Source organism: Macrotis lagotis, chromosome 6 (genome assembly GCF_037893015.1).
Source record: "Macrotis lagotis isolate mMagLag1 chromosome 6, bilby.v1.9.chrom.fasta, whole genome shotgun sequence".
Taxonomy (NCBI): domain Eukaryota; kingdom Metazoa; phylum Chordata; class Mammalia; order Peramelemorphia; family Peramelidae; genus Macrotis; species Macrotis lagotis.
Window position 1 is genome coordinate 183,711,313 of NC_133663.1, and position 16,477 is coordinate 183,727,789.

The following is a 16,477-nucleotide window of genomic DNA, read 5'->3' on the forward strand; positions in this document are numbered from 1 at the left end:
GCCAGTTATAATATGACAAGAGATAGACCAACATGATCAAATGCCTCCTGGTTGGCCATTTAAGTATGAATTTGGTGGCATTGAATTTGTAATGCAACCAGGATTCTATTACTATTGAGTGTTAATTATTCAGCATTCCATATATTCTCCATATGTAAGAAAATAGAAAGCAAGCAATCTCAGCTTTATAAGAGTTAGAACCTACTTAAGGTATTCATCATGTTCTACTGTAAAAGCTTTTAAATTTTACATACATCTATGATTTTTTTCAGAGGTAGAAATTCCTTACAATCAGGTACACAGAAATTGATTCTGATTAGGACATTAATGTTAATGAGATACCTACAGCATATGGGGATTAAATGACTTACCCAGGGTTACATCACTAGCAAGGTCAGACGTGGGATTTCTGCCCAGGTCTTCCTGACCTCAAGTCTAACATTCTATCTAATAACCCACATTGCCTTAGTTTAATTTTTATCTGTCTTAGCTTCATCCTCTGTGAAAAATAAATCATTCTTTCCTAGAGAAATTTTTCCAATTACATGCTATGAACATTTTTCAACATTCATCCACATGCATATTTATATTTTGCACCATTTTTGTCCACCCTTCCTTTCCACTCCCCCACTTCCCTTAGTGGTGAACAGTCTAGTGAACATTGTACATGTACATTTGTGTTTAACATTCTTAAATATTAGTCATTTTCTGCATGCAGAATTAGGACTAAGGGAAAAGAAAGAAAAAACAATGGATTTGAAAGTAAAAACAAAAGAGAAATTTTTAAAAATAAATATAGTGTTCTTTCAGATCTATAGTTTTGTTTTGATTTGATTTTTTCCTTCATCTGAATGTGGATGGCATTTTCCTTTTTCTTTTTTTTTTAAATTTATTTTTATTAAAGATATTATTTGAGTTTTACAATTTCCCCCCCAATCTTGCTTCCCTCTCCACACCCCACCATGGAAAGCACTGTGTCAGTCTTTACTTTGTTTCCATGTTGTACCTTGATCCAAATTGGGTGTAATGAGAGAGAAATCATATCCTTAAAGAAGAGAAGAGAAGTCTAAGACGTAACAAGATCAGACAATAAGATATCTGTTGTTTTCTAAATTAAAGGGAATAGTCCTTGAACTTTGTTCAAACTCCACAGCTCCTTATCTGGATACAGATGGCACTCTCCTTTGCAGACAGCCCCAAATTGTTCCCGATTGTTGCACTGATGGAATGAGTGAGTCCTTCAAGGTTGAACATCACTCCCATGTTGCTGTTGGGGTGTACATACCACAGTTTGCTAAGCCATTGCCCAATTGAAGGACATTTACTTGATTTTTAATTCTTTGCCACCTCAAACAGGGCTGCTATAAGTATTTTAGTACATATTATGTTTTTACCCTTTTTTCATCATCTCTTCAGGGTATAGACCCAGCAGTGGTATTGCTGGGTCAAAGGGTATGCACATTTTTGTTGCCCTTTGGGCATAGTTCCAAATAGCTCTCCAGAATGGTTGGATGAGTTCACAGCTCCACCAACAGTGTAATAGTGTCCCATATTTCCCACAACCCTTCCAACAATGATTATTATCCTTCCTGGTCATATTGGCCAATCTGAGAGGTGTGAAGTGATATCTCAGAAAAGCTTTAATTTGCATTTCTCTAATAAGTAATGATTTTAGAGCATTTTTTCATATGGCTATGGATTGCTTTGATCTCCTCGTCTGTAAATTGCCTTTGCATATCCTTTGACCATTTTTCAATTGCGGAATGGCTTTTTGTTTTAAAAATATGACTCAGTTTTCTGTATATTTTAGAAATGAGTCCTTTGTCAGAATCATTAGTTGTAAAGATTGTTTCCCAATTTACTACATTTCTTTTGATCTTGGTTACATTGGTTTTATCTGTGCAAAAGCTTTTTAATTTAATGTAATCAAAATCATCTACCTGGTTTTTGGTGATGTTCTCCAACTCTTCCTTAGTCATAAACTGCTGCCCTTTCCATAGATCTGACAGGTAAACTAGTCCTTGATCTTCTAATTTGCTTATAATATTGTTTTTTTATGTCTATGTCCTGTAACCATTTGGATTTTATCTTGGTAAAGGGTGTGAGGTATTGGTCTAATCTAAGTTTCTTCCATACTAACTTCCAATTTTCCCAGCAATTTTTATCAAAGAGGGAGTTTTTATCCCAATGGTTGGACTCTTTGGGTTTATCAAACAGCAGATTACTATAATCATTTCCTGCTTTTTACACCTAGTCTATTCTACTGGTCCACCACTCTATTTCTTAGCCAATACCAAACAGTTTTGATGACTGATGCTTTTAGATCAGGTAGGACTAAGCCACCTTCTTTTGCACTTTTTTAAATTAAGCTCCTGACAATTCTTGACTTTTTATTTCTCCATATGAATTTACTTACAATTTTTTTCTAACTCATTAAAGTAATTTTTTGGAATTTTGATTGGTAGGGAACTAAACAGATAGTTTAGTTTTGGTAGAATTGTCATTTTTATTATATTAGCTCTACCAATCCATGAGAAGTTGATATTTGCCCAGTTATTTAAATCTGATTTAATTTGTGTGAGAAGTGTTTTATAATTGGTTTCAAAAAGATTCTGAGTTTGTCTTGGCAAATAGACTCCCAAGTATTTTATATTGTCTGAGGCTACTTTGATTGGGATTTCTCTTTCTAGCTCTTCCTGCTGTTTCTTGCTAGACATATATATAGAAAAGTTGAGGATTTATGAGGGTTTATTTTATAACCTGCAACTTTGCTAAAATTGCTAATTGTTTCCAGTAGTTTTTTAGATGATTTCTTGGGGATTTTCTAGGTAGAGCATCATGTCATCTGCAAAGAGTGAGAGTTTTGTCTCTTCCTTCCCAATTCTAATTCCTTCAATTTCTTTTTCTTCTCTAATTGCTGAAGCTAACATTTCTAATACAATATTGAATAGCACTGGTGATAATGAGCACCCTTGTTTCACCCACTGATCTTATTGGGAATGCCTCTAGCCTCTCCCCGTTGAATATAATGCTTGTTGATGGTTTCAGGTGCATACTGCTAATTATTTTAAGGAACAGTCCATTTATTCCTACACTCTCTAGTGTTTTTAATAGGAATGGGTGCTGTATTTTGTCAAAAGCTTTTTCAGCATATATTGATATGATCATATGATTTCTGATAGGTTTGTTGTTGATATAATTGAGTATACTAACAGTTTTCCTAATATTGAAACAACCCTTCATTCCTGGAATAAAGCCTACTTAATCATAATTTATTATCCCAGTGATAACTTGTAATCATTTTGCTAAGATTTTATTTAAGATCTTTGCATCTATATTCATCAGGAAATAGGTCTATAATTTTCTTTCTCTGTTTTAACTCTTCCTGGTTTAGGTAACAGTACCATATTGATTTCATAGAAAGAGTTAAGCCGAGTTCCATCTTTCCTTATTTTTCCAAAGAGTTTATATAGAATTGGAACCAATTGTTTCTTAAACGTTTGGTAGAATTCACCTGCGAATCCATAAGGCCCTGGAGATTTTTTTTTTTTAGGGAGTTCAATGATGGCTTGTTGAGTTTCTTTTTCTGAGATAGGGTTCTTTAGGTATTTAATCTCTTCTTCATTTTACCTGGGCTACTTATATTTATGTAAATATTCATCCATTTCACTTAGATTATCAAAATTTATTGGCATAGAGTTGGGCAAAATAATTTCGAATTATTACTTTAATTTCCTCCTCATTGGTGGTGAGTTCACCTTTTTCATTTATGATACTAGCAATTTGGTTTTCTTCTTTCTTTTTCTTAATGAAGTTGACCAGAGGTTTATCAATTTTATTGGTTTTTTTTCATAATACCAACTTTTGGTTTTATTTATTAATTCAATAGTTTTTTTGCTTTCGATTTTATTAATTTCTCCTTTAATTTTTTTTCTTTTAAATTTATTTTTTTATTCTCATTTTGTACAAATGTTTTTTTACATTAATAAAATATTCTTGTTTACAAGTAAACAAAATGCCCCTCCTCTTCCCCCATGAATATAGATAGACTTGTTTGGGTGAAAAAAGTAAAGGGGAGAGGAAAAAAATTAAAATAAAAAAATGATAATAGTAATAATTGTAGGTATGGCCAGGTGGCGCAATGGATGAAGCAACACCCCTGGAGCTACGAGCACCTGAGTCCACATCCAGCCTCGTAAACCCAAAAATCACCCAGCCGTGTGACATGCAAGCCACCCGATCCCCACTGCCCTGCAAAAACCGAAAAAAAAGAAAGAAAAAAAAGACCCAAAATAAAATAAAATAGTAATAATAGTAGGGGTGGCTGGGTGGCAGACAGAGCATTGGCCCTTGATCCAGGAGCACCTGTGTCCAAATCCAGCCCCAGACACCCAAAGATCATCCCACTATGTGGCCCCAGGCAGGCCATCCAGCCCTACTTGCCCTGCACTCTCCCCCAAATAATCATAACAAAAAATGTGCTTGAGTCTTTGTTCCAACACCAACAACTCTGTCATGGGTGGATCTCATTCTTTATGATAAGTCCATCACAAAAGTTATTTCCATATTTTTCCAATGTTGCCATTGTTGATCGCAACTCCCTCCTTTCTTATTTTTCCACTGCCATGTACTCTATTTTCTCTCTCCTTTCACTATGACTCTGCTGTAGGGTAGCTGAGTGGTGCAGCAGACAGATCCCTGGTCCCGGGGCCAAGAAGCCCTGAGCCCCCATACCACCCCTTAGGCCCAGAATCCACCTGGCCCTGTGGTCCTGGGCAGGCCTTCCATTCCCAGCCCCTTGCAAGAAGTAAGAAAGAATATGTGTTATATCTGGCCACTCTCCCACCATGGTCCATCCTCTCCTCCTTTATTCACATCCCCACCCCTTCCCCCTGCTCCCCCCTCCTTCTTACTCCAGATGTCTATACCCCATTGAGTATATTTGCTGTTTCCTCTCCTAGCCATCTCTGATGAGAGCAAAGTTTCCCTCATTCCCCCTTGCCTCTCCCCTTCCATATCATTGCAATAGCTCATTGTAATAAAAAAAAAAATCTTATGCGAAATATCTTGGACTATTCCCTCTCTCCTTTTTCTTTCTCCCATTCCATTTCCCTTTTGTTTTTCTATTGACTCCATTTTTACACCATATTTTATCTTCGAATTCAGCTTTCTCCTGTGCTTCAACTATAAAAGCTACCTGCTCTATTAACTGAGAAGGTTCATATGAGTATTATCAGTGTCATTTTTCTATGCAGGAATACATGCAGTTCATCCTCATTAAGTCCCTCATATTTCCCCCCTCTCCTCTAATCTCCATACTTCTCCTGAGTCCTGTATCTGAAGATCAAACCTTCTGTTCAGCTCTGGCCATTCCAAAAGGAACCTTTGAAATTCCCCTGGTTCATTGAAAGCCCATCTTTTTCCCTGGAAGAGAACATTCAGCCTTGTTGGGTAGTTCATTCTTGGCTGCATTCTAAGCTCTCTTGCCTTCTGGTATATTGTATTCCAAGCCCTACGAGCTTCCAATGTAGCTGCTGCTAAGTCCTGTGTGATCCTGACTGCAGCTCCACGATATTTGAATTGTGTCCTTCTGGCTGCTTGTAATATTTTCTCTTTGACTTGGGAGTTCTGGAACTTGGCTATAATATTCCTAGGGGTTGGTTTTTTGGGATCTCTTTCTCTGGGGGATAGGTGGATTCTCTCCATTTCTATTTTGCCCTCTGCTTCTAGAATATCAGGGCAATTTTCCTGTAGTAATTCTTTGAAAATGATGTCAAGGCTCTTTTCCTGATCATGACTTTCAGGTATTCCAATAATTTTTAAATTATCTTTCCTAAGTCTGTTTTCCATATCAGTTGTTTTTTCAATGAGATATTTCACATTTTCTTCTAATTTTTCATTTTTTTGGTTTTGAAGTATTGATTCCTGATTTCTGTTAAATTCCTCAATCTCCCTGAATTCTATTCTTTGTCTGAAGGATTTGTTCTCCTCAGAGAGTTTTCTTATCTCTTTTTCCATCTGGCCAATTTTGCTTTTTAAAGCATTCTTCTCCTCAATAACTTTTTGAACTGTTCTATCCATTTGACCTAAGCTAGTTTTTAGCGGGCTATTATCTTCAGCATTTTTTTGGATTTCCTTGACTAAGCTACTGACTTCATTTTCATGTTTTTTTCCTGCATCTCTCTCCTTTTTTTCCCCAGTTTTTCTTCCAACTCCCTCATTTGATTTTCAAAGTCTTTTTTGAGCTCTATCATAGCCTGAGCCCAATTTCTGTTTTTCTTGGAGTCTTTAGATGCAGGAGCTTGTGCTTCCTCATCTTCAGACTGAGTATTTTGGTCCTTCTTGGGCTCATTTGCAAAATATTTCTCAATAGTCTTCTTTTTGTTTCTCTGCTTGCTCATTTTCCCAGCCTGGGCCTGGTTTGGGGTGTTTCTTGAGCTTTTGGGACACTCCCACAAGGGTCTCAGTGTGTGAGGCTCTGTCTTCCCTCCTGGTCTGTGAATGACCATAAGAGCCCCCCTCTGCCAAGGGGCTGATGTTGGGGGGAGGCTGCTGTTCTATGGGGGGGCCTAGACTGTGGTCAGGATCTGAATGTGGTCAGAGCCCCAAAGTCCTGTTCCAGGGGCAGAGGACAGAGCTAGGCAGTCTCTCTTCACTCCCCTTCCTCAGTTCAATGGGCTCATGCCCTGGGGGCTGCCTGCTTTTGTTTCCTGGATCAGGGCTGGGGAAAGATGATGCTGCTTGTTGTGTGCCCTGAGAGCTGGGCTCCACGTGCTCACTCTGGCAGAGGTCCCCTGCTGTTCCCCCACTTTGTGCCCAGTGCTCCTCGGGGTGCAGCTCAGGAGACTCCCCCACTGCTGTGAGCTGAGACCCCCAGTGCCCTGGGGCTGCCGCCGGGAGGCTGAGGTTCTTTGGCTCTGGTGGGCCACCCCTCTGGCGGGCCGCCTCTCTGACCCCAGGGAGCAGAGCCTTTCTGCTCTTTTCTAGGTTACCTTGAGTAGGAGAACTGCCTCACTGGGTCCCTTTGTGGGTTCTGTCTCTCAAAAGTTTAGTTAGAGTCCTTAGCTGATGAATTTTATCAGAGAGCTCCTAAGACTCAATTCCTTCTTGTCGCCATCTTGGCTCCCTCCTTTAATTTTTATAATTTGTAATTTGGTATTTAATTGGGGATTTTTGATTTGTTCTTTGTCTAATTTTTTTAGTTGCATGTTTAGTTCATTGATTTCCTCTTTCTCCAATTCATTCATGTAAGCATTTAGAGCTATAATATATCCCCTGACAGTCTCTTTGAATGAATCCCATAGGTTTTGGTATGTTGTTTCATTATTATCATTATCTAGGATAAAATGGCTAATTCTTTCTATAATTTGTTTTTTGGTCCACTCATTTTTTAAAATGAGGTTATTCAGTTTCCAATTTATTCTGGGTCTATATCTCCTTGGCCCAGTATTGCATATGACTTTTATTGCATTGTGATCTGAGAAAGATGTATTCACTATTTCTGCCTTTCTGCAGTTGAACATTAGGTTTTCATGTCCTAGTACATGGTCAATTTTTGTATAAGTTCCATGTACTGCAGAGAAAAAGGTATATTCCTTTCTATCCCCATTCAGTTTCCTCCATAAGTCTACCATATCTAATTTTTCTAACAATCTATTTACCTCCTTAACTTCTTTCTTGTTTATTTTATGATTCAATTCATCTAGATCTGATAGTGGGAGGTTGAGGTCTCCCACTAGTAGAGTTTTGCTGTCTATATCTTCCTGTAGTTCTTTCAGCTTCTCTTCTAAGAATGTGGGTGCTGTCCCACTGGGTGCATATATATATATATATATATATATATATATATATATATATATATATGTATATATATACATTATTGAAATGACTTTATTGTCTATGGTACCTTTTAGGAGGATAAAGTTTCCTTCCTTATCTCTTTTAAAGCTATCTATTTTGCTGCTGCTTTGTCTGAGATTAGGATTGCTACCCCTGTTTTTTTTTTACTTCAGCTGAAGTGAAATATGTCCAAATTTTCTGTTTAGCTCTGGTCTTTTCATAAGAAATTTTTGGAATTCTTTCATTTCTTTAAATGTTCATCTTTTTCCCTGGAAGAGAAGGCTCAGCTTTGCAGGAAAGTAGATTCTTGGCTGCATTCTAAGCTTCCTTGCTCTTTGAAATATATCATTCCAGGCCCTTCGATCCCTTAATGTTGATGCAGCCAGGTTCTGCGTGATCCTAACTGTGGCTCCTTGATATTTAAATTGTTTCTTTCTGGCTGCTCGCAGGATTTTCTTTTTTATCTGATAGTTCTGGAGTTTGGCCACAACATTCCTTGGTGTTTTCATTTTAGGATCTTTTTCTGGTGGGGATCGATGTACTCTTTCAATGACTACTTTGCCCTCCAATTCCATGATATCAGGGCAGTTTTCCATCACTAGATCCTGTAATATTAAGTCCAAGCTTTTTTTCTCTTCAGTGTTTTCAGGAAGTCCTATAATTTTCAGGTTACTGCTCCTCAATCTATTCTCGAGGTCAGTGGTTTTGTTGATGAGGTATTTTACATTTTCTTCTATTTTTTTTTATTTTTTGATTTTGTTTAACTGACTCTTGCTGTCTCATGGAGTCAGTTTCTGTAGACTCCATTCTTTTTTGGGGGGAGGAGTTTTCTTCATTAACCTTTTGCAACTCCTTTTCCAATTGGTCAATTCTACTTTTGAAAGAGCTTTCCATTTGACCAATTGAGGTTTTGAGAGAATTAATTTCTTTTTGCGTTTGCCCAATTGAGAATCTGAGAGAATTATTCTCATTTTGTATTTGTCCAATTGATGATCTGAGAGATTTATTCTTCTTTTGTATTTGTCCAGTTGTACTTTCTAAGTTTTTGTTTTCTTGTTGCAAGGTATTAATTGTCTCTCCCAAATTTTTAAGCTCCTTCCTTATTTCTTCAAGGAAGTCTTTCTGTGTTGAAGACCAGATTGTATTCTCCTCAGAGGTTCCAGGTCTCTCTGAGTTAGGGTCTTTCCCTTCCAAGAATTTTTCTATGGATCCAACTTTCCACTGACCCTTCTTCATTTTGCTAAGACCTTGAGTTGGGGAGGGGCTGGTTCACAGCAGCTTGGGATCCCTAATGGTTTTACTCCCTGAGTGCAGTTTCTCTGGCTGGCTAGTAGGAGGTGTTGGTTGCTTTCTCTGGAGTGTCTGTGACCTTGATTGAGGCCTTCTCCCTTTGCTTGAAGGGAGGAGTTGGAGCTTTTGAATTCTTTTGCCTTCAATCAATGGTAGGCTTTACCCTGGCCTGAGGTCATTCCTCAGCTGGGCTGGTTCTTCTGCTCACACACCTGGGCCTGAGCCAGAATTAGTTTGCATTTGTTTGTTAGGGAAGAAGTATGAGATGTAATGGGACTCAGAGTTCCTCAAACCAGAGGAGCCCAGGGATAATGTCTGCAGCTTTCCTGCTCCAGAACTCCCGGGGGACAGCACCAACACCAGAACCTCTGCTCCCTAGTTGATTCAAGCCGTCTAGCCCCATCGCTGATCCAGCAGGTCCAGCTCTCAGGCCCTCAGACTCCCGGCTCCAATTCAGCTGTTAATCTGGCTGATCAGGGGCTGATCCTCCCTCTGAGCCTATACTCACCCACCGCAATTCGGCCAATGCTGCTGCTAGAGACAAATCCTGATGTAGATGTTCTTTCTCCTGGCTTTTCTTTCTGGGTTTTATAGGTCAGATTTCTTTTAAGAGGTTTGTTTCATGTGATAGATGGAGAAGAGATCAGGAGACTTTAGAACTGTGCCTATCTTCTCTCTGCCATCTTGGCCAGAAGTGTAGATGGCATTTTCCATACAGATCTTCAAGCTCTCTGAACTGCTGAGAAGAGCTGCATCCATAAAAGTTAATCAACTCACAATGATGTTATTAATATGTACAATATCCTCTTGGTTCTGCTCCCTTCCCTCAGCATCAATTCATGTAGTTCTTTCCATGCTTCTCTAGAGTCCAGCCACTTGTGGTTTCTTTTAGAACAATAGTACTCCATAACATTCATATACCATAACTTGTTCAATCATTCCCCAATTGATGTACATCTCCTCAAATTACAACAAAAAAGAGCTACTATGAATATTTTGGAACATGTGGGGCTTTTCCCATTTTTTTATGATTTCTTCTGGATAGAGGCCCAGTATTAGTATTGTTGGGTCAAAGAATATGACCAGTTTTATTGGTCTTTGGGCATAGTTTCATATAGCTCTCCAGAATGGTTGGATTGGTTCATAATTCCACCAACGGTGCATCAATGCTCCCTTCCACAACCTCTCCAACATTGATCATTTCCCTTTTTTTGCCATTTTAGCCAATATGATAGGTGTAAAGAGGTACCTCATAGTTGTTTTAATTTGCATTGCTCTAATCAGTAATGATTTGGAGCATTTTTTTCATATGATTTTATATAGCTTTAATTTCTTCATTTGAAAACTGCCTATTCATATTCATTGATCATCAGGGAGGTTAGGTGGCACAGTGGCTAGAGCACTGGCTCTGGAGTTATAAGAACCTGAGTTCAAATCTGGTCTCAGACACTTAATAATTACCTAGCTGTGTGGCTTTGGGCAAGCCACTTAACCCTATTTGCCTTGCAAAAAATAAACAAAAAAAATTCTTTGACCATTTATCAATAGGGGAATGACTTGTAACTTTATACATTTGATTCAATTCTCTATGTATTTTAGAAATGAAACCTGTTTCAGATGCTCTAGTTGTGAAAAATATGTCCCAGGTTTCTGTTTTCCTTTTAATCTTGGCAGCATTGATGTTATTAGTGAAAAAACTTTTAAATTTAATATAATCAAAATCACTCATTTTTGGAATGGCCCACATCCAGGTCACCTCCAATTCACCCTTGGTTACCTAATTAAATTAACAATGATGATTTAAGAGCAAAAGCAGATGCTGGTTTCGTCACAACAATATATGATATGCTTTTAGGAAAACTTGGAATTGTTGCAAATTGTCTTAGGAATTGTCAACATATTTGAAATGATGAAGACATTTACCATGACCTTGATGCAAAGCACATTAATCTTTCCTTCTGTATTTGTATAAATTTGTCAGCACCTTTTCCAGAGTTGCACAATCTGATGCCAAACACTGTGAAAATACTGGGTTTAGCTTTGACTTCTAAAATTCCAAATGGGAGGCCCTATAGCTAATGATAAAGTGATTTGAGTTAGCTGCCACCCACCAATATCCAGGGGATTAAACTCTAGACTACTATAATTTCTTGTTTTTTTAACCAATAAAGGAGGAGAAAAATCTTTCTTTTTAACTTAGTAAAATTAAATTAGTTTTGCAATTACAAAGGTAAGAAATGAATGAAACCAATTATGCATCAAGGCCTTAGGTCAAATGGAGTTCTCATTTTCTAAGTGAAGAAAGTATTAAGGTTTTTCTATACTTTGAATTGCTTACACTTCTTAAGGTATCTAACAATGTGCTACCAACCCATGTCAATAAACAGGTTTTCTGTTTTGGAGCATCTAAGGATCTTCCTGAAGTTACCAAATATAATTATTAATTAGCCTTATATATATTACATGACAACAATTTTTAAAGAAAATAGTCACTTTGCTTTGAGATCATGGTCAATTTTTCATGGATAGAAAGTTATAACATAATTGCTACTAGTTTCCAGATATTTGGCCCACATGGAAATGCAAAAAGGAATCACAAATCTGGTGAATGAATCTGTCCTTGCAGAACAAATCTGTCCCTTGCAAATTTCAAAATTCAAGCTTCCTTGTTTTGGTGAGTTCTTCTTTTGTTTTGGCCTGTGTGTTATGGAAGGCCTAATTTTCCTTTCTCATTTTTACTTTTTAGAAGACCAACCACTATTTTTGTTTTTGGGAGGCAGAAGAAGAGAATGAAGAAAAAAGGTATCTTCACATTAAGTAAGTTCCTACTCAGCCACTCTCAATATGAAAATTAAAATTAGCCATAAAATAATAGTATCTCTTAGAAACCGAGCATTCACTTAGAGCACTAATAGTAAAGGGAGGGACCAAAATGGGCAAGTGGGACCTTGTTAAATTCATCCTTCTCTTTCTTCAGAGCAATGGAATGTGACATACTATTGTGACATACACAATGTTTAAAATGAGGAAGCAAATAATGACGCTTTTACATTTGAGTTGATGATTTTAAGTTAAACAAAAGGTACACAGGGGTAGGGCTTCTTCCAATTGAATTCCTTCAAAGTGTTTTGTAATTGCTTTTTTTCGGGGGGGGACTATCAAAATATCTTTGATTCCCAATTTATCTGTCTGACAATATTTGCTTTTTAAAAAATAATAATAAAAGAAAGGATCCATCAAATATCTTTGCTTAAGAGACCAAATGTGTATTTCAAAATTTTAAATTATACTTAGTACTATTAACTCCCTAACCAGCTCTAGTAAGGAAATAACACAGTTAGTCTGTGTCCTTGATCACCACCTCTTATGTCTTTTCCTATAATTTCATTGGTGACAGAAAGCTTCTAATGAGAAGTCTTATTGACTCATCAATAAAACCCCAAAGTACCATTAAAATGTACTGGAGAAGAAAATGGCAAACCACTTCAGTATCCTTGCCAAGAAAACCATATGGACAGTATTAAAATATGATGGTCCACTGGATCACGGAGTTGGACACATCTAAACAACTGAACAACAACAACATGTGAGACATACCATACTAAATGTTGATAGGACAAATGCAAACAAAAAGTAAGGTAGTCTCTATCCTCAAGGAACTTTTTTTTTTAGATTTTGCAAGGCAATGGGGTTAAGTGGCTTGCCAAAGGCCACACAGCTAGGTCATTATTAAGTGTCTGAGGCTGGATTTGAACTCAGATACTACTGACTCCAAGGCCAGTGCTCTAACCACTGCACCACCTAGTCAGCCCCTCAAGGAACTTCTGTTGAAGAAAGATAATATGTAAAAGGAACAAAAAAGTCAGAGAGAGAGAGAGAGAGAGAGAGAGAGAGAGAGAGAGAGAGAGAGACGAGACGGTAAAGAAGGAACCTGCATTGGGGCAAAATGGAGCAACTTTGAGAATATCAGTGGAACTGGGAGAGTGAGTATTGATGGTTTAAGAATTCCTCATATTGGGGTGGCTATCATATTGATGTAGAGGAGGGATTCACTAATCAGAGAAGGGGGCTGCCAAAGTAGAGAGATTTTTCCAGAAGGGGAAGTTAAAGAGAAAAAGTAGAGAATTTCATAGTATCAAGAGTACAGTTGGAAGAAGAATGTAGGAGAGATATATTCTTAGCAGTCTTTCTTACCCCTATTAAACATTTTTAAAGGGTTTGTTATGTATAAACCATTATGCCTAGATAATAGCAATTTAAGTTCTTCATAACTTAATTTTTCCTTTCTTCTAGTAGTCTTATGCGTTACTCCCTTCTATTCATTCAATGGTCCAAACACCCTGGGTCATTTCCCATATCTATGCCTTTGCAGCTGGCTATCCCCTACTCCCCTACCTCTTAGAATTCCTAGTTTCTTTTGTTTTTTTTACCTTTCCTTTTTTTTCTTGCTTCCCTCACTCTTCCCCTCCTAGAGATGGTTTTATATATAAATTATGCTTAGTATTATTGACTGATAGTTTATCCTCCCTAACCATCTTGAGCAAGGAAATCACACAGAAGAAAATAATTTGGGCTGGGTCCTGTCTTGCTTCTACTTCTTATTAAGTCTCTTCCTATAATTTCATTGGTAACAGGGAATAATTCCATCAGTACTTCTATTTATCAGTTTTCTCTGGATGCAGATCTTCTTTCACAGGTCCTTTGTAATTATTTTGAATATTTTGTTTCTTTGTTTGTTTTTGCAAGGCTATTGGGTTAAGTGGCCTGCCCAAGATCACACAGCTAGGTAATTATTAATTGTCTGAGGCTGGATTTGAACTCAGGTACTCCTGCCTCCAGGGCCAGTGCTCTATCTACAGCGCCACCTAGCCACCCCTGAATATTTCTTAATAGTCAAAATGACTTAGTCACTCAAAGTTGTTTTTAAAACAATGTTGCTGTTACTGTATTCATTTGCTCATTTGGCTCTTCAATATTTTATGCAAGTCTATCCATATTTTTCTAATCATTGAGCTCATCATTTCTTATAACACAGCAACATTCCATCATTATCATATACCACAACTTGTTCAGTCATTCACCAATTGACTGGCATCCCTACTTTTCTTAAAGCTTAGCTTAAAAACCACTTTCAGAAAAAAAGGTCTTTGGCAGGCCTTTTCAAAGCAAGGTTTCTTCTTGCCTTTACTTGTATACCCAGTGATATGCATGTTGTCCAACTTATAATGTTAAAAAATATTTTTGATAAGAAATGATTGTTGAAATGATATCCTATAAGAACTGATAGGAAATGGGATTAAGGGAGTAAATTAGCCTTGGCAAGGAGCAGAGGAACCTCTTATGCTGAGACAGTTGGGAAAGAAGAGAGAATAAGCAAGAATATTGAGTTTTGAAGTGTGGGAAGGGAGAAGGAAGGATTCCATAAAAGACAGACTTCTCCAATAAGCAAGAGGGAGAGTCATCTTTTATTTGTCTGGAAGGCAGAAGTTTTAGTTTAGAGCTTAAGAACAGAAAATATTTGTAAGTTATTGTTGGAATCATAACAATGAAGACCCAGCTAAGCTTTACAATCATCAATATATAAAGAATGAAATAAGAACTTTGTAGAAATTCAAAGCAATTCAGATACTTGGGGTTACACAGGATTAAAGACCAGCATGATAGAAATCGTAGAAGGTCAAGGCAGATAGGGATGCTAAAGAATTGGTAAATCCTTGCTGTGGTTACTCATAGTATCAAGAGGAGGTTAGGAGGCAGGTAAAATCAGTTTCTGGGAAAGGAACTAGGAGGTAAAGAACTCTACTATGAAAAATAAGTCACTGTGATGGTAAAATTATATTAAATATGAATTAAGGGATTGAAGATTTTAAAATTCAGGATTCAGAAGTTCCAGGTGATGGTAAAGCCTAAATACAGGCCATGTTGGTATATGCATGTAAAGGAGTATAGATAGGCAGTTGTAGGAGTTATAAGAATGTTAAGAAAGTGTGAAATCAGGATGCTATAAAGATTGTCATTCTGAATGCCAAGAGTCTTAAGGACTAATAATGGATAAAGTAGAGAAAAAAGATGCACTAAGATTACTATTAAATGTAGACCTGGGTTTAATATCTGACTGACTTTCAAGGCTACCCATGATGAGGCCTACATGAACCCACTTTTCAGCCAAGTCAATCTCTTCTTTGTTCCCTTAACCTATTATGCCCATTTCTAATTTATTCCTTTTTAAATTTTTTTTTGCCCTTCTTTTTTCTTTCCATCCATACAAGTCAATCAAAAAACTGAAATTGAGCATCACTCAAAATGTATGAAGAGATACTTGATTGGGATAAGTTCACTCATATTACTTAGGGAACATGGTTCAAGAATATGATCATATGAATAATAATAATTGCTATTATCATTATCCTCCATTGAACTAAACTACACAGTTTGAAAACATAGCCTTTTTTAAATAATGGATGTGCCTGAAAGCAGAGTAAACAGTTTTCTGAAATTTCTCACACTCCAGAGGCAATCTCCAAACCAAGGGAAAATGGGATTTTATAGGTCCTCTTCTGCATTGTATGATATGCTTTATAGAACTAAAAGAAATAACATTCCTGTCTTCTAGGAGCTTATCTTTTAATGAGTGAAGATGGGCAAATATGTTCACTTATCCTTATGGATTTATAAATTATTTATTACTTTAGATTTCCTGGCCTAGAGATTTACCTATTGAGTTTTAGAGAAAAAGGAAGATTTCATTATCATGGTCAAGCCATTCAGATTGTTCTCACCATTTGGGACAATTTCAATCTTAAATAATCCTTCTGAGTTCTCATCTAGGATAGAAATAGTTCCTAACAATTGGAGTTGTCAAAAAATGGAATGAACTGCCATTGGTAATTAAGGAGTTCCCTGTCACTGGAAGTCATAAAACAGAGGCTAAATGATCATATAGTCATAGATTTAGAGCTAAAAGACAATGAAGAGGCTAGGAAGTCCAAGCAGAACTTTTGCAAATGGGGACCAAAAGGTAAATGACATAATTGGGTATGCAAAGCTAGTCCCATGCTCCTTACCCCACTCCATCTTGCAGTAGCTCAAAAAAAAATATGAGATGTGCAATTTTAGGTACATCTCAATCCTAAATGTTCATATGGATTGAGCTTATCTGTGGAAAGGGCCTTGATTAAGAAGGTGGATGACACGAGCTTTTAGGAAGATTACTTTGATAGTTAAATGGACGATGACCTAGGATAGGGAGAGATGTGAGACAAGGAAACTGACCAAAACGTTGTCCTTCTAGTCTAGGTATGAAGTGATATGGTCTAGCACCTGTGAAATGGAAGTGACAGAGGAGAGA